Source organism: Macaca fascicularis, chromosome 7 (genome assembly GCF_037993035.2).
Source record: "Macaca fascicularis isolate 582-1 chromosome 7, T2T-MFA8v1.1".
Taxonomy (NCBI): Eukaryota; Metazoa; Chordata; class Mammalia; order Primates; family Cercopithecidae; genus Macaca; species Macaca fascicularis.
Genome location: NC_088381.1, coordinates 25,602,322 through 25,621,237, shown reverse-complemented (window position 1 = coordinate 25,621,237; position 18,916 = coordinate 25,602,322). Strand labels below are relative to the sequence as shown.

Below are 18,916 nucleotides of genomic sequence, written 5' to 3'. Positions count from 1 at the left end.
TTTGACTATTTTAGATGCCTCACATAAATGATCATGCAGTATTTGTCCTTACCTGAAAGTTTTCCTTTTTCCATCTTCTGAATGTTAAGTAGAATAACTTAGGAAATTTTGAAATAAAGCCAACTATAACTCCAGACAATAACAAACAGCTTTCTATAAAATGTCTTTTCCTATAAAATATTTTAAAACCAGTGTGTTTACTAACACTGTGTGTGTGTGTATTTATATATTTTTTTTTATTATTTTTCAGATGGAGTCTCGCTCTTGTTGCCTAGGCTGGAATACAGTGGCGCGATCTGGGCTCACTGCAGCCTCCACCTCCTGGGTTCAAGCGATTCTCCTGCCTCAGCCTCCGAAGTGGCTGGGATTACAGGTGCGTGCCACCACGCCCAGCTAATTCTTTAATTTTTAGTAAAGACGGAGTTTCACCATGTTGGCCAGGCTTGTCTTGAACTCCTAGCCTCAGGTGGTCTGCCTGCCTCAGCCTCCCAGAGTGAGCCACTGTGCCTGGCCTAACACTGTATATTTATAAGCGTTTAACTTTAAAGTTTTTCTTTGATGCCTATTAACTATAAAATGGTTGAAATCCATGGCTTTACCTAACATTTGTATATCCCCACAGAAGCTGTCAATTTTTCCTCGTTGATGAAGAATGAGTTTTTTATATGTAAACAAAGCCCTTTTGGTTTATCAACTTTCATGATATCTCAGAATATCATTATAGCTAGATGTTAATATAAAAATCATGAATTATAGAAAAGTTTGGGTTTGTCTAGAAGAAATGAACCAGTTCAAATATAAACAATATTGAAAGATTGTATTTTGAGTAATCTCAAATTCACAGTAGAATAACAATACATCTGAAATTACCATGTTTTATTAGGTTGGTGCAAAAGTAATTGCAGGTTTTGCCATTGAAGGTAATGGAAAAAACTGCAGTTACTTTTGCGCCAGCCTAATATCTGAAAGTACATACCTGGCTTTACATATTTGAACCCTCATGAAGCAAGAATAACTGAATTTACAGGCAATCATATCTGAGAAGTATTTTTCCTCAATAGAAAATCAGGAAACAGTTGAGTGAGATTGTACTTCTGTGGAAAAAATAATGAATTCTAGGAATTAGGTTGCTATCTTTTTTTTTTGAAAGAGAGTCTCAGTCTGTCACTCGGGTTGGAGTGCAGTGATGCAATCTCGGCTCACTGCAACCTCCGCCTCCTGGATTCAAGCAATTCTCCTGTCTCAGCCTCCCAAGTAGCTAGTATTATAGGCATCCGCCATCACGCCTGGCTACTTTTTGAATTTTTAGTAGACAGGGTTTCACCATGTGGTCAGGCTGGTCTCAAACTCCTGACCTCAGGTGATCCACCTGCCTCGGCCTCCCAAAGTGCTAGGATTACAGTCGTGAGCCACCGTGCCCAAGGTTGTTATCTTAATAGATGCCACTTTCAGCTTCCTGGGAAAGAGGAGTGTGGTAGAGTAGAAAGACCTGGGAAATAGGCGACCTGCATTATATAGTTGACTAAGAATTGAGATCTTGCAACTTAATCTCTCTGGGGTTCATTTTTTTTACTTGAGTGATTCTTTTTAATCTCAGGTATATGAAACAGAAAATCATAATCCTTGCCACCTGGCATACTAGCATGTCTTTTCAGTTTACTTTCCATGTATTTAGTTACATGTATATTTTGAAAAAATAATATGCATATGCCTATTTTTAACTTTTTTTTTTTTTTTTTTTTTTTGAGACAGAGTCTTGCTGTGTCACGCAGGCTGGAGTGCAATGGCACAATCTTGGCTCACTGCAACCTCCACCTCCCGGGTTCAAGTGATTCTTCTGCCTCAGCTTCCTAAGTAGCTGGGATTACAGGCATTGGCTACCATGCCTGACTAATTTTTGCATTTTTAGTAGAGTCGGGATTTCGCCATGTTGGCCAGGCTGATCTCAAACTCCTGACCTCAGGTGATCCACCTGCCTTGGCCTCCCAAAGTGCTGGGATTACAGGTGTGAACCACCACCCCTGGCCTTTAATTTTTATAAATAACAAATTTTATTGATAAATAATACTTGTACATATTTATGAGGCATATGTAATTTTTTTTACATGCATAGGTTGTGTAGTGATCAAGTCTGGCTATTTAGGGTATTTCACCTTGAGAATTTATCATTTCTATGTGCTGGGAATATTTCCAGTCCTATCTTCTAGCTATTTTAAAATATACAATACGTAGTCACACTACTCCACTGTGGAGCATTAGAATTTATTCCTTCTGTGTATTTATACCCATTAACCAACCTTTCTTCAACCACCCCACATAAACACCCTTCTCAGCCTCTGGTATCTATCATTCTAATCTCTATCTCCATTACATCAATTTTTTTAGCCCTCACATGTGAGTAAGAACATGTGATATTTGTCTTTCTGTGCCTGGCTTATTTCACTTAACATAATGACCTCTGGTTCCATCCATGTTGTGGCAAATTGACAAGGATATCATTATTTTCTATGGCTGAATAGTATTCGTGTGTGTACACACCACATTTTCTTTCTTTATTCATTCGTCTGTTGATGGACACAGGTTCTTTTCATATATTTGCTGTTGTGAATCATTCTACAGTAAACACGGTGCAAGTATCCCTTTGATATACTGATTTTTTTCTTTTTGATAAATATTCAGTAGTGGGATTGCTGGATCATATGATAGTTCTCTTTTTAGTTCTTTGAGAAATCACCATACTGTTTTCCATAATGACTGTACTAACTCACATTCCTATCAACAGTATGTAAGAGTTCCTTTTTCTCTGTCCTTCCCAGCATCTGTTATTTTTGTCTTTTTGATAATAACCATTTTAACTGGTGTAAGATGTTATGTCATGGTGGTTTTGATTTCCATTTGTTTGATGTTTAGTGATGTTGTACATTATTTCATGTACCTGTTGGCCATTTGAATGTCTTTTGAGAAATGTGTGTTCATAAATCCTTTGACTACTTTTTAATGGGTTTTTTTGTTTTTGTTTTTTTTTTTTAAAAAAACTCAACTGTTTAGTTGAGTTCCTTATATATTCTGGATATTAGTCACTTGTTGGATGAGTAGTTTGCATATATTTTCTCCCATTCAACAAGTTGTCTTCACTCTGTTGATTGTTTCCTTGTCGTGCAGAAGCTTCCCAGTTTAATATAATCCCATTTGTGTATTTTTGTTTTTGTTGCCTGTGCTTTCAAAGCCTTAACCATAAAATCTTTGCCTATGCCAATGTCCTGAAGCATTTCCCCATGTTTTCTTCTAGTACTTTTATAATTGTATGTGGTATGTTTTAAGTCTTTAATCCATGTTGAGTAGATATTTGTGTATGGTGAGAGAGAGAGGTCCAGTGTCATTCTTCTGCGTATGGATATCCAGTTTACCCAGCACCACTTATTTAACAGGGTATTCTTTCCCCAACATGTGGATTTATTTCTGAGTTCCCTACTTTGTTTCATTGGTCTTTGTGTCTATTTTTTACCAATGCTGTGCTGCTTTGGTTGCTATAGCCTTGTAATATTTTTGAGGTCAGGTAGTATAATGCCTCTAGCTGTGGTGGTTTTTGTTTTTGCTCAAGATTGCTTTGGCTATTTGAGCTCTTTTTGGTTTCAAGTGAATGTTAGGATTGTTTTTTTCTATTTCTGTGAAAATGACAGTGGCATTTTGATAAGGACTGCATTGAATCTGTAGATGCTTTGTGTAGTATGGTCTTTTTAACAATATTCTTTAATCCATAAGAATGGATGTCTTTCAATAAGTTCTTTCCATTTCTTTCATCGGTGTTTTGTAGTTTTCCTTGAAAAGGTCTTTCGCCTACTTGGTTAAATTTATCCCTATGTATTTTATTTGATTTTTGTACCTGTTGTAAATAGGATTGCTTGGTTGATTTCTTTTTCAAATAGTTTGTTATTGGTGTATAGAAACACTAGTGATTTTTAAAGTTCATTTTGTATCTTGCAACTTTACTAAATTCATTTATTAGTTCTAAGAGTTTTCTGGTGGAGTCTTTTCTATGTATAATATCATGCTGTCTGCAAACAAGGACAAGTTGACTTCCTCTTTTTGAGTTTGGATATCTTTTATTTTTTTCTCTTGCCTAACTGCTATGGTGAAACTTCTAGTACTATGTTAAATGACAGTGGTGAAAGTAGGCATGCTTATCGTGTTCCAGTTTTTAAATAAAAAGCTTTCCATTTTTCCCCATTCACTATGATGTTAGCTGTGGGTTTATCATATATGGTCTTTATTATGTTGAGATACTTTCCTTCTGTACCCAATTTGTTAAGAACTTTTATCATAAAGAGATGTGAAATATTATCAAATGCTTTTTCTGTGTCTTTTGAGGTGATTGTATGGTTTTGTCCTTCATTCTGTTGATGTGATGTTTCACTCTTGTGGATTTGCATATGTTATACCATCCTTTCATCCCTGGGATAAACCCCACTTGATAATCGTGTATTATCTTTTGAATGTGCTGCTGGGTTTGGTTTGCTAATATTTTCTTGAGGATTTTTGGTGTTTATCAGGGATATTGGCCTGTAGTTTTCTTGTTTTGTTGTATCCTCTTCTGGTTGTAATATCAGGATGATGCTGGCCTCATAGAATGAGTTAAAAAGAATACCTTCCTCAGCCAGACGTGGTGGCTCCCGCCTATAATCCCAACACTCTGGGAGGCCGAGGTAGGTGGATCACCTGAGGTTAGGAGTTTGAGACCTACCTGGCCAACATGGTGAAACCTCATCTCTGTTAAAAATTCAAATTAGCTGGGTGTGGCAGCATGCTCCAGTAATCCTAGCCACATGGGAGGCTGAGGCAGGAGGAATGCTTAAAACCAGGAGGCAGAGGCTGCAGTGAGCTGAGATCACACCACTTCACTCCAGCCTCAGTGACAGAGTGAGACTGCAGCTAAAAATATATGTGTGTGTGTGTGTGTATATATATATATTTTGTATCTTGTATATCATATATATATATATGATGATGCCTTTGCACTCCAGCTGGGGCAACAGAGTGAGATTTGTTCTCAAAAAAGAAAAAGAATACCCTCCTCAATTTTTTGAAATAATTTGAAAAAAAAAATGGTGTTTGTTCTTTTTTTGTAAATTTGGTAGAATTCAGCAATGAAGCCATTCAGTCATGGGCTTTTTTTTGTTGTTGGGAGACTTTTTATTACTGATTTATTACTCATTATCAGTCTATTCAGGTTTTCTATTTTTTCCTGATTCAATCTTGGTAGATTGTGTATGTACAGGAATTTATCCATTTCTTCTATGTTTCCCAGTTTGTTCATGATAATCTGTGACAATCTTTTGTGTTTTTGTGGGTATCAGTTGTAATGTCTTCATTTTCTTTTCTAAGTTTATTTGAGTCTTCTGTCTTCCTTTTTTTTTTTTTTTCTTGGTTAGACTAGCTAGTAGTGTATTGATTTTGTTTATCTTTTAAAAAAGTAAAATTTTTGTTTTATTGATTCTTTGTATTTGTATTTTTTATGCTCTATTTTGTTTAGTTCTCTAATCTTTATTTCTCTCCTATTAACTTTTGGGTTTGCTTGTTCTTTTATAATTCTTTGAGGTACATCATTGGATTGTTTATTGAAATCTTTCTTCTTTGATGTATGCATTTATTGCTACAAAATTTCCTCTTAGCAGTGCTTTTGCTATATCCCATAGGTTTTGGTATGTTGCGTTCGATTTTCATTTGTTTCAAGAGCTTTTTAAAAGTTTCTCCTTAGTTTCTTGACCCAGTGGTCATTGAGAGCATGTTGTTTAATTTTTATGTATTTGTGGAATTTTTTAAGTTCCTTTTGTTATTGATATCTGGTTTTATTTCATTGTGGTCTGAGAAAATACTTGATACGGTTTCTGTTTTTCAAAAATTGTTAAGACTTGCTTTGTGTCCTAGCATATGGTCTATCCTGAAGAATGTTCCATGTGCTGATGAGAAGAATGTGTATTCTGGAGCTGTTGGATGAAAGGTTCTGTATATGTCTGTTATGTCCATTTGGTCTATAGTGCACTTTAAATCCATGTTTCTTTGTTAATTTTCTGTCTATATGAACTGGTTAATGCTGAGAGTGATGTGTTGATGTCCTCAACTATTATAGTATTGGAGTCTATCTCATCTCTCCTTTTAGATCTAATAATATTTGCCTTATATATGTGAGTGCTTAGGTGTTGGGTATATATATGTTTAAAATTTCCCTATCCTATTGCCGAATTGATCCCTTTGTTATTACATAATGACCTTCTTTGTCTCTTTTTACTATTTTTGACTTAAAGTCTTTTTTATCTGATATAAATAAAGCTACTCCTGCTTGCTTTTTTAACCCATTTGCATGGGTGGATATTTTTCCATCCTTTGACTTTTAGACTATATGTGCTTTTATAGATAGATTAGTTCTTTGTAGGCAGCATATAATTAGGTCATGGTTTTTTAAAAAAAAAAATCCATTCAGCCGTCTATATCTTTTAAGTGCAACATTTAATCTGTTCAAATTCAATGTTATTAATATGTAAGAACTTATTCTTGTCATTTTATTCATTGATTTCTGGTCATTTTATATATCCTTGTACCTTTCTTCTTATTTCTTGTTTGTCATTGTGGTTTGATGGTTTTCTTTATTGGTAACTTTTGAGTCCTTGCTGTTCCTTATTTGTGTGTTTACTCTACCAGTTGATTTTATACATTTATGTGTTTCATGATGGTAGATAATATCCTTTCACTTCTAAATATAGGACCCTTCAGAGCATATCTTGTAGGACCAGTCTAGTGGTGATGGATTCCCTCAGCTTTTGCTTGTCTGGGTAAGACTTTATTTTTCCTTCATTTATGAAGGATAACTTTGCTGGGTATAGTATCCTTGGCTGATGGTTTTTTTTCTTCCAGCACTTATATATCATCCAATTTTCTCCCGGCCTGTAAGGTTTCTGCTGAGAATCTACTGTTAGTCGATGGAGGTTCCCTTATAAGTGACCAGATGCTTTCTCTTGCTGCTTTTAGAATTATCTCATTGTAAGGCTGGGCGCGGTGGCTCAAGCCTGTAATCCCAGCACTTTGGGAGGCCGAGACGGGCGGATCACGAGGTCAGGAGATCGAGACCATCCTGGCTAACCCGGTGAAACCCTGTCTCTAGTAAAAAATACAAAAAAATAGCCGGGCGAGGTGGCGGGTGCCTGTAGTCCCAGCTACTCGGGAGGCTGAGGCAGGAGAATGGCGTAAACCCGGGAGGCGGAGCTTGCAGTGAGCCGAGATCCGGCCACTGCACTCCAGTCTCGGCGACAGAGCAAGACTCCGTCTCAAAAAAAAAAAAAAAAAAAAAAGAATTATCTCATTGTTTTTCACTTTGACAGTTTGACTATAATGTATGGAGGTTTTTTTGAATTGTATCTGCTTGGGGATCTCTAAGTTCTCTGAATCTGTATGTGTAAATCTCTTGCTAGATGGGAAGGTTTTAGCTATTATCTTGTGAAATAGGTTTTGTATCCCTTTGGTTGACTCTTCACCTTCTGGGACACTGAAATTTTGAATATTTGGTTGCTTTATGGAGTCCCATGTGTCATGTATGCTTTGTTTGTTCCTTTTTATTCCTTAAAAAAAAAACTGGGCTATTTCAAAAGACTTTTCTTCAAGTTCTGAAATTCTTCTGCTTGTTCTAGTCTATTGTGGAAGCTTTATATTGTATTTTTTATTTCATTCAATGAATTCTTCAATAATTTTTGTTGAGTTCTCTTTTATGATACCTATCTCTTAGCTAAATTTCTCATTCATATCCTGAATTGTTTTTCTTATTCTTTATATTGTTTATCTGTGTTCCCCTGTATCTCACTGATACTTTTAATATCATTTTGAATTGTTTTTCTGGGATTTCATAAATTTCTTTTTCATTGGAATCTGTTGTTGGGGAATTACTGTGTTCCTTTGCAGGTGTCATATCTCTTTGCTTTTTCGTGTTTCTGTGTCCTTACATTGATATCTGTGCATCTGGTGTAACAGTCACTTCTTCCTCTTAGAGGACTTTTTCCTGATGATGTATCTATAATGTTTGTTGGGTAGGACACTTTGGCTTTGATTATGAGTGTGTGCAGCAGTGTAGTTTGTGTATGATTTATTTGGCTATAAATAGCATCTGTGGTGTATGTAGGTGATTTTCTCAGTGGCTTAGGGTGTTGTTGTTAGTGGAGGCCTTGGTGAAATTTTACTGGGAACAGAGACACCAGGTAGACTGCTCCTCTGGCCCCAGTGGTGGCCATGGAAGGCTGGACATTCCTGTCCGTGGGCCCCAGGACAGCATACACTGGCACTTGTGTTAGTTGCTTCAGGTAGGCCACTTCTTGGGCCTTCCAGTACCTTGCTTGGGTGCCAGCAGTGGCATTGGTGGCCTGGTGTGTGGGCAGGTTGTTGAGCTCCTGGGCAGTGGGTGGTATGTGAACAAGGCAGTGGTAGTGACAGAACAACTCCCTAGCTCCCAAGTGGTTCACACTGGTGTTGGAGGTGGCTGCAACAGGTACTCAGGCCCTCAGGTGATGCATTCAGGTGGGTGCCAGCTGTGGTGGTGGCAGGTTGGGTGGTCCCATCCTTAGGACCCTGGGAGGAGTGCTCAGGTGCCAATGATGATGGATGAGGCAGGGTGATCCCAGGCCCCAGATGGCATTCTCAGGCACTGACCAGAGGGTGGAGCTGGGCTGGGCAGGCCTGTCCTCAGGTCCCTCAGTGGTACATGTGGGCACTGGCTATTGTTGGCAGAGGCAGAGTGATCCCCAGGCCCCCAATGGAATGCTCAGGTGAGGGTCACAGCAACTGTGGGGATGGCAGGGTTGCTTTCAGTGGTCGCAGCAGAAGGCAGGTGGCTGAATAGCACATGATTTGGCCTCAGGGTATGGCTGTGGATAGGATAGCCTGTCCTCATGGCACTCATAAATATGCCACAGCCCTGCTTCTGGGGACAACAGGATTATTGCCAATGGCTCCCACTTCAGCCCTGGCAGCAGTAGCCAGCAGTGGCAGTGGCTGTAGGCAGGGCATGTCAGTGGGACTCCAGGAATGTGGAGATGCAGAGACTGTTGGGCCCCATGGCAGGATGCAGTCTAGTGGAGACTGGGCTGTCAGTATCCAGCCATGGGATGCATGGGACCTAGCATGAGTTTCCTCTTTGGAGCAAGGGTGTTGTATGGTATGGTCTCCAGGCAGTTCCCTATGTTAGTCTCAGGGCCTGTGAAGGTAAGGGACTCTCCTTTGTCTAGGATTGTGGGAGTCCTCCATAGGAATGTGGACCACGAGCAGTCTCTCACTTACCCTTTCTCCACATTGAGCAGCCTCTTTAGGCTACCAGCCAATCCTAGCTCTGCCTTGATTCCCTCTCCTTCTGTGCCTTAGGTGTTTCCTGTCACTTCTATGTTGAATTCTAGTTTTCTTTCTTAGACGATCCATTCAAAGTATGATTATCTGCTTGCTATTTTTGGTTCTTTGTGGAGGAGACAAGTATCAAATGCCTCTACTCAGTCCTCTTGAACCTGTCCCTCTGACACTCTACCTTTTTAAACTATGCTTTTATCCATGTTATTTTTAAATCTAGTTTATTATTTCTGACTGTTGTTTTGTCACTTATATCTCATATACATGCCACAATTTACCTATTTATCCTGTGATAGACATCTGTGGAGGTTCCTTCCAAATCCTTACTACATAAATAATTCTGTGATGAATACTTTATCCATATCTCCTTATGTACCTGTGGAAAACTAATTCTGGTGTGTATATCTGGAAATACTGGGTCTTAGGGCATAGTACTTAATTTCACCAAGTACTGCCAGATAACCCATCAAAATGGCTCTACTGTTTATGTTCCCACCAGTTGTGCATGAGTCCAGTTTTCTTTTATCCTTGACAGCCCTTGATAATATCTAACTTAACTTAGGTATAATTGTTATTTTTAATGCACGTTTTTATTACTCTTGAGCTTGTACATCTCTTCATACATTTATTAGCCGTTTAGTTGTCCCTTTCTATGGACTATCTACTCTTCACAATCTGTTATTGTTTTTTTTTTACTGATCTATGTCAGGTCATTTGTGCATTCTAGATATTAAACTCTTGTCTGTCTTATTTTAGATTTGCAACTATTCTCCAAAGCATTGTCTCTTATGTCCTTATTGAACATAAAACTTTCATTCTAATGATAAGTCTATTCTTTTTCCTCCTCATCACTGATACTTTTTAAGAACTCATTTAAGAAATCTTTTCCAGCACAGAAGTGTTCTTTTATAGTTTCCCTTTTATATTTAGATCTTTATTTGGAGTTTATTATAGTGTATGATTTGAGGTAAGCATCAAACTTTTCATTTCTTTGTAATGAAGCACATTTTCTCAATTTCATCTACTAAATTATTATTCCCCACTGATTTGTGATGCTACCTTTTTTAACTACCATTTCTACAAAGGCAAGGGGTATATTTCCGGGTTCTCTAGTCTAGTTCTATTTGTTTCCTCGCCGGTGCCACGTTGTGTTTTTATTACTGAGCTGAGTGATGTCTTCATGATAGGAGAATCTCTCCACCCAATTTTCTGCTCATTTTGAAAATTATTTTAGTATTCATGTATCTTTATTTTTCTGTATCAATTTTGCCATCAGTTTGTCAAGTTTCTTTAAGGTACTGTGGAGTTTTAATGGGAATTACATTAAATTCAGAGATAGATTTGTTTCCTTTTATGTGACTTGAGAATTTTTAGGTTTTTTCACTATAAAGATTTTGAGCATTCTTTCTTATATTAATTTCAAAATTTTTCTAGCTTATGGTCTGTTATTTTCTAAAATATTTTCTAGTTGGTTATTATTGAAATAGAAGAATGATATTGATATTTACATACTGATTTTTATGTTTACCAACCTTGCTGAACCTTATTTATCAATAGTTGGTCTTTAATTCACGTGTGTGTGTGTGTGTGTGTGTGTTTGAGACAGAGTGTCGCTCTGTCGCCCAGGCTGGAGTGCAGTGGTGTGATCTTGGCTCACTGCAACCTCCACCTCCCGGGTTCGAGTTATTCTCCTGCTTCAGCCTCCCAAGTAGCTTGGATTACAGGCACATGCCACCACACCCAGCTAATTTTTTGTATTTTTAGCAGAGACGGGGTTTTACCGTGTTAGCCAGGATGGTCTCGATCTCCTAACCTCGTGATCCTCCCACCTCAGCCTCCCAATCACCTGTGTTTTTAATGTGGATAATCATATCAAAAATACACACACATATTTATTTATTTATAAGCATCTCAAGTTTCTCCAGTAGGCGTGAAGTTCATTACCAGTTTTGAGGAGTTAGCATTCATTAAATTATGAAAATTCTCATGTTTTTGTCTTCTAAAAGCTCTTTAAAAATCAAAAATAGGTTTATGAAAATAGGTTTTATGAGCTATATTAAATATTTCTCAACCTAGTAAGATGAACATGTGTGTTCACATATTGAGTTATGTGATGTTAAATCATCCCAACATTCTGGGAGAAACTCAGACTGATGATTATATCTTCCTTTTCAATACAATTTTGCATTTAATAGCCAATATTTTATTTGGAGGTTTGCCACCTATGGTTTTAAGTAAAATTGGGCTATAATTTTCTCTTCTTGGGCCATCTTTAATTGGTTTAGTTATCAAGGTTATTTTACATCATGAAATGAATAGGCAGCTTTCACTCTGTTTATTACAACAATATAAACAATAGGATACATTATTATATTTACGTATAATATGTAGCATGTTATACACATACGTATAATATGTTCTTGAAAGAACTCACTTGTAATGCTGTTTGGACTGAGACATTTTAAAGATAGTAAGATTTTTAAATTAATCTTGCAGTTTCTTTAATGATTATTCATCCTTTCAAAAGCTTGTGCTATTTTGGCATTTTATTTGTTTTCAGAAATATACCTGATTTACATCGGCCTTCAAATTTATTAGGATATAGTTTGTGATATTCTTTTTATTTTTAATATCATTATATTTATGATTATTCCCCTTTTTTGTTCTGTATTTGTTTATTATGTCTATCTAATTAGTCTTTCTAAATTTCCAGTTTGGGGCTCATCTTTATTATGTTTTTTGTTCTCTTATTGATTTTTGCCTTGATCTGTATGACTACCTTTATTCTCATTTCTTTAAATATATATTCTATGGCTCCTTTTCTAGTTTCTTGAATCATTTAAAAATTAAATTATAGTAAATTTGCTCAAAACTATATGAAAATTCTCTTTGGTATTTTCCTTATATAGATCTGCTGATAATAAATTCCTCTGGTATTTATTGGTCTGAAAATGTCTTTATTTCCTCTTCATTTTTGAAGGATATTTTCACTGGGTATATAAATCTAAGTGTGCTGTTATTTCCTTCCAGTGCATCAAAGATATTTTACTGTCTTGTGGTTTTTATTGTTTTTTTTGATAGGTCAGCCGTCAATCTAATTGTTTTGCCTTTGAAAATTAGCTGTCTTTCTAACTTTAGCTGCTTTGAAAATGTTCTCTTTGTCTTTGGTTTTCCCCAATTTTACTGTGATGTACCTAGATGTAGACTTTTAAAAATGCATCCTCTTGGCATCCTTTGGGTCTCTTGAATCTAAAGATTGATATTTCTCACCAGTTATAGCAGAATATCAGATATTGTGTCCTTGGGTATTGCTTCTGCCATATTTTCTCTCTTCTTTTTTTCTGAAACCCCAAATAAGCATATATTAGACTTTTCATTGTATCCTATGTCTCTAACCTTAATTTTGATTTTCTTCTTTTTTTTTTTTTTTTTTTTTTTTTTTGCCTTTATATGCTTTATTTTGGATTTTCATTTGCCTTTTTTTTCCAGGTTTTATATTGTCACTTAGCTGTGTGTAATCCACTAGTAAGCCCATTGTAGTGAGTTGAATAATGTCACCCAAAATTCATGTATACTAAGTCCTCACAATGTGACCTCATTTGGAAGCAGGGTCTTTGCAGATGTAATTAAAGATCTTAAGAGGAAAGCATCCTGGATTTAGGATGGGCTCTAAATTCAATGATTGATTTCTTTATAAGAGAAAGGAGAAGAAAATTTGGACACAGACACACAGAGAAGAGGTCAAAATGAAGACAGAAGCAGAGATTGGAGTTTTGCTGCCATAAGCCAAGAAACCAAGAGCCAAGAAACACCAGAAGGTAGGAGAAAGGCAAGGAAGAATTTCCATTGTAAAGCCTTCAAAGAAAATGTAACCCTGCCAGCACCTTGGTTTCAGACTTCTGGCTCCAGAACTGTGAGAGAATAAATTTCTGTTGTTTTAAGCTACCAGGTTTGTGGTAGTTTGTTCTAGCAGTCCTAGGAAACAAATATCCCTATCCATAAAGTTATTTTCCAACATTTATAGGAAATTCCTGTGAGCCAGTTTGTCAATCAGTCATACATACCTTTGTTTTGTGTGTGTTTCTGTTTAAAAACAACTTATTTAATGTGTATTATTGATTCATTAAGATTGACCTCATGGCCAACAGCACTGTAACTCATGCCTGAGTTACCTAACACACATATTTTCTCCCTAAGATACAGCCTTCCTACACTTAGGAACACTAGACAGCACTTTAGTACTGTGTTTTCAGGGCCATTACACAGCTAAGTCACCAACACAAAGCCCAGAAATGCAAAAACTGTGGCACTAAATAGATCACAAGAAGAACAGTTGCGTATATTCTGAGAGCTGAAACTAGAAGACAAAGCATCAGTCCCAGCTTGGAATGTGCACTTTGGGTTACTCAAATTTTTCATTAGTCTGTGCAAATGTATGTTCATGAATGACTGTGAAAGCACCAGAAATACTGATTTTCTGGTTACGAATACATTTTAATGAGTAGGTGAATTTGCAAATATGAAATCTGAAAACAATGAGAGTCAAGTGTACAACTAATCCAGGTATGCATTAAACTTCCAACTGGGAACTGAAAGTCAGATTTTATATAATGTCAAACATGAAGCTATGGTACTATATGGAGTTTGAATACCATTAATTGCAGAAAATGATCTAACATTTTCAAAAATTGACGTTCCATGGTTTCTCACAGCTAGCCGCCTAAAGCCCCCACTTTAATGTGTCTTCTACATTGTACTAGCTGTTTTTTTGTTTTGTTTTGTTGTTTTTTGTTTTTTGTTTTGAGATGGAATTTCACTCTTGTTGCCTAGGCTGGAGTGCAATGGCATGATCTCAGCTCACTGCAACCTCCGCCTCCTGGATTCAAGTGATTCTGCTCGCTAAGCCTCCCAAATAGCTGGGATTACAGGCACGTACCACCTTGCCCGGCTAATTTTGTATTTTTTTTTTTTTTTAGTAGAGACGGGGTTTCTCCACGTTGGTCAGGCTGGTCTAGAACTCCCAACCTCAGGTAATCTGCCCGCCTCAGCTTCCCATGGTCCTGGAATTACAGGCGTGAGCCCCCGTGCCCGGCCTACATTGTGCTATCTTAACCCAAGTAAAAGGACACCTCCCTTCTTTCCTTACTTGTTTCTCACCTTTCCCTGGTAGGCTGTACCCTAGCCCTACACACTTTTCTTTAACAGAGTCCCGGCTCTCTCTCCTTGTCTCCAGTGACACAGGTTTGGGGTCTGTGGTCACCACCACCATTATAACTTATTTGCTTATAATGCAGCAAAAAAAAAAGGGGGTTGAAGGCTGAGCAGATAGCTTGGCTTAGATGAAAACTGGAACATTTGTTATAATAGTCAAAAGCTAAAACTAATCCAAACAATTCAATAATCTTAACATCAGTCTTCTCTCTTGTTTTTTCTCCAAGTACTTGTTAATAATTTGTATTTTATACTTGTGCCAGGGACAGAATCCAGCCAGTTTCCTCTTTCCTGTGACTTTGAATCAATATATCTAAGGGTTTGGGTTTTTTACTTATTATTCTTTTTTTTTTTTTTCTTTGAGACAAGGTCTCACTCTGTTGCCCAGGCTGGAGTGTAGTGGCATGATCATGGCTCACTGTGACCTCGGCCTCCCAGCCTCAAGAAATCCTCCCAACTCAGTTTCCTGAGTAGCTGAAACTATAGGTGCACACCACCACACCTGGCTAGTGTTTGTGGGGGTTTTTTTTTTGTTGTTGTTTTTTAAGAGATGGGATCTTACTATGTTGCCCAGGCTGGTCTCGAACTCCTAGCCTCAAGCAATCCTCCCACCTCAACCTTTCAAAGTGCTGAGATTATATGCCTGGACCACCGTGCCCATTGCGAGGGTTTGGTTTTTTATAGTGCTTCTCTCTGGCAAATCAGGTACAGAGGAATAGATTATAAGATGGTTTTGAAAAACACAGAGAAACCCAGATGAGACCTACAGATTCACAGTGACAGAAGACATATTTTTGCAACTTCCTTTTAAATCTCCTCTGCAGAGTCCTGTCCTCATTTAGCCCAGACCATAAGAAAGGATATAACAGACACTGTCATGTTAGTTGAAAGCAGGAAATTTATATTGGCCAGTGATTTCTTTCTGTAAGCTTGAACAAAGTAAAGCCTCATGCTCCATAAACTCTTCTCATGCTACCCATATATATAGGTTCACTCACTGTCCATAGAGCAGTTAAAAATGATCATTGTTTGGGCAGAGAAGCTACAAGTTTTTGGATTGTTTTATTTTGTAGAGCAAAATATTTACTGAAGACGCCTGCAGGGGAGGTTACAACAATCTCCATAATTTAGAGAGGACTCTGTCAATAAAATGGCATTTTGTCTTGTCTTCGCCAAAACTGCTATTTTTGGAAGGTTTTTCCTTAATTTTTGGAAAGCTTTTCCTACCTTAGTTTGAAGCTTTTGGGAGGGCTCTTAGTGACTTCATTCTCTGGTTTAGGTCACTTATGGCTATACCCCCATATCAACAGACTTCTTATCAAGATATTTTAATTTTTCACTAGTTAAATGTCCATTTTTGTATAAGAGTGCATGACATTTAATTATGAGCAAGTTATTTGGCTTTTTTATCATAATATCCAAGAGTCAGAGTGAGGGCGCAGGACAAAAAGCAAAGTGCTTAGAAATGTGCTTTCAGTCAATATAGGGGTGGGGGTTCCATGACTACTATGATATAGCTACAGTCCTAGAGTCATTATTCTGACTCAGTGAAGGAAAGGTGCTGAGCAGAATTGGGTGTAGCAGCATAGATACATCCAGATACTAAATGTGGCTAGAACCTCTGAGTCAGAAGTTTCTTCTGGATTGAGCTCCATGGGTTCCCTCATTTTAGCGAAAATGCTGTAGCTCGAACCCCCACATTTATGGAATAACCCTGGGAATACTTGGAGGTAATTCTTCATGGGATTACCCATGAAGAGATCCTGGTTCTCTACATGAATTAGCCTGTAGGTTTCATAATGTGGTGTTTTGTTTTGTTTTGTTTTGTTTTTGAGATGGAGTTTCACACTGTTGCCTAGACTAGAGAGCAATAGCGCGATCTCAGCTCACTGCAACCTCCGCCTCCCAGGTTCAAGCAATTCTCCTACCTCAGCCTCCCGAGTAGCTGGGATTACAGGCATGCGCCACCACGTCCAGTTAATTTTGTATTTTTGGTAGAGACGGGGTTTCTCCATGTTGATCCAACTGGTCTTGAACTCCTGACCTCAGGTGATCCTCCCGCCTCAGCCTCCCAAAGTGCTGGGATTACAGGCGTGAGCTACTGAGCCCGGCGTGTCATAATGTTTTAATAGTTATGTGCACACACATATATTTATTTTTTATCTGTTATGTTTGTCTTTTATCTTGAAAGACAATCTCAGATGACATTTCTTATGCCTTCTCCTTAAATTACTTCTATAGTTTTGAGGCCTACTATTAATCTGGCAGTGTAATTTTTTTTTTCTGTATGCATTTTCATATGGCTTAGAAAATTATTCTGCAAATAATACATGTTCATTGGTTTAAAAAAAAAAAAAAAAAAAAAAAACTCAAGGTACACAGGATATATCATGAAAAGCAAAAGAATCAGGCCGGGCACAGTGGCTTTGGGAGGCTGAGGTGGGTGGATCACCTGAGGTCGGGAGTTTGAGACCAACCTGACCAACATGGAGAAACCCCGTCTCTGCTAAAAATACAAAATCAGCCGGGTGTGTATGCCTGTAATCCCAGCTACTCGGGAGGCTGAGGCAGGAGAATCGCTTGAACCCGGGAGGCGGAGGTTGCAGTGAGCCAAGATCGCACCATTGAACTCCAGCCTGGGCAACAACAGTGAAACTCTGTCTCAAAAAAAAAAAAAGCAAAAGAATCTTGACCTTAGATATAATCATTATCAGCAGATTTTTTTCTGTCCTTCCAGAAACTCCGTGCATATAAAAACATATAATTTTTGCATAAACGGGGTCCAACTAAATGTTCTGCCACTTGCTTTGTATCTAATGTGTATATCTTAAATAGATATAAAGAAGGCACAGCAAGACAGGGCCCATCATACAGTATGACATTTCACAACATTGTATTCTTTTATTCTTGACTACAACATAGTGTGCCTTTAAAGTGACCTTTTGTTTTAGTATGTATGGCAGGAACACAAGAGTTTTACAATAAACAATATCTTACAATAATGACTCATTATTTGGAGGGAAAAAAACCTAGCAAATATCTTGGGAAAATGTCATCGTGCATCTGGTGGTCAGCAAACTTGGAGTGAGATTCCTGTCTAGTTCTGTGGCATTCCATATTCAGTCTCACAAAGAATGGGATTGTGAGAAAACTCATTTTACCAGTGGGATATTTCACAAAAATTTTTTTGACCAAGATACTCCCACCATTCTCAAGACCTATAATCTAGTTAGATTTGTAAACAGAAAGCTTAATGCTTATTATTTTTAGCACTGCAAATGTTTCCACTTTGGGCTTTTAGAAAAACAACTTCCATCAGTTAATTTTCATGCCTACTGTGTGCCAAGTTATGATGAATGCTTTTGATATATGTCATTTAATCTTCACTGCAACCTATGAGGTAAATACTGTTCTTTTCTGATTTCCTTTCTGTTAACAAAACAAAGGCACACAAAGGTTAAATAATGTGTTCAAGACCACATCACTAAGTGGAGAAGCTGAGCTTGAGACCAAGATCTGTGTAACTCCAAGGCTGTATTCTAACCTCTGTGCTACCTAGCTTCTCCTGTGCAGTATTTTGTCCCTTGTCTTCCCACCTATTGCCCTTGCACCCTACTCAGCACATCTGCAGTGTTAGTTTAAACGGCATATTGCCTTTACCTTCTATTTGTTTCTTCTGAATCTCCCTTTTAGAAAACCCTGTCCTCATTCAGCTCAGACCATCCTAGTACAAGAAAGGTCAGCAGACACTAGCTGTTAAACTAAAAGTGGGGAGTTCACATAGGCCAGGTAGTCTCTTTCTGAAACTAGAACGAAGATAACCATCAAATGAATACCAACTCTGTAGGCAACGTATGCCTGTTTACAAAACACTGGCTTTTAGTATGACCTACATCCACAAAATAGTGGAAAATGAGTGTAACTCGGTAGCAGAATATGTTACAGAGAAACTCACCTGGTGAGTTTGACTCTTCTCCTGGGCTTAAGAAATTTGAATCTCAATTCTCTCTCTTAACTGTCATACTCCCAATTCTCCTTCCTATCTACTCAGTCTTTTCTCTCACAAACTTATGTTGTAAGCGTGTTCTTTTTCTTCTGCATTTGCATCCTTGAAATACTGTTTCATAGATGCTCATAGGCATGTGCAAGTGGGGAAGGGTGAGTGAAAGTACATACAGTGGAGTGTCTTGGTGTGTATGTGTATGGATGAGCAAATGGCATATTTGTGTGCCCAATTCATTCTCTGATATATTCAATAAATGTGATAAATAAGTCCTAATAAAGACACAAAATTCCTTTTCTGTAACAGAAATGTGGTAGTAGAGCTAGG

The 18,916-nt window shown here is 37.6% G+C and overlaps 1 long non-coding RNA gene across 1 annotated transcript; it reads left to right on the top strand.

The window, feature by feature from the left end:
- The first annotated feature begins 250 nt into the window (after nucleotides 1–250).
- LOC141407198 (uncharacterized) lies at nucleotides 251–13,396 on the top strand. Its single transcript, XR_012414965.1, has 2 exons — nucleotides 251–373; nucleotides 13,074–13,396. It is a non-coding gene; the product is annotated as an uncharacterized lncRNA (long non-coding RNA).
- Nucleotides 13,397–18,916: the final 5,520 nt, after the last annotated feature.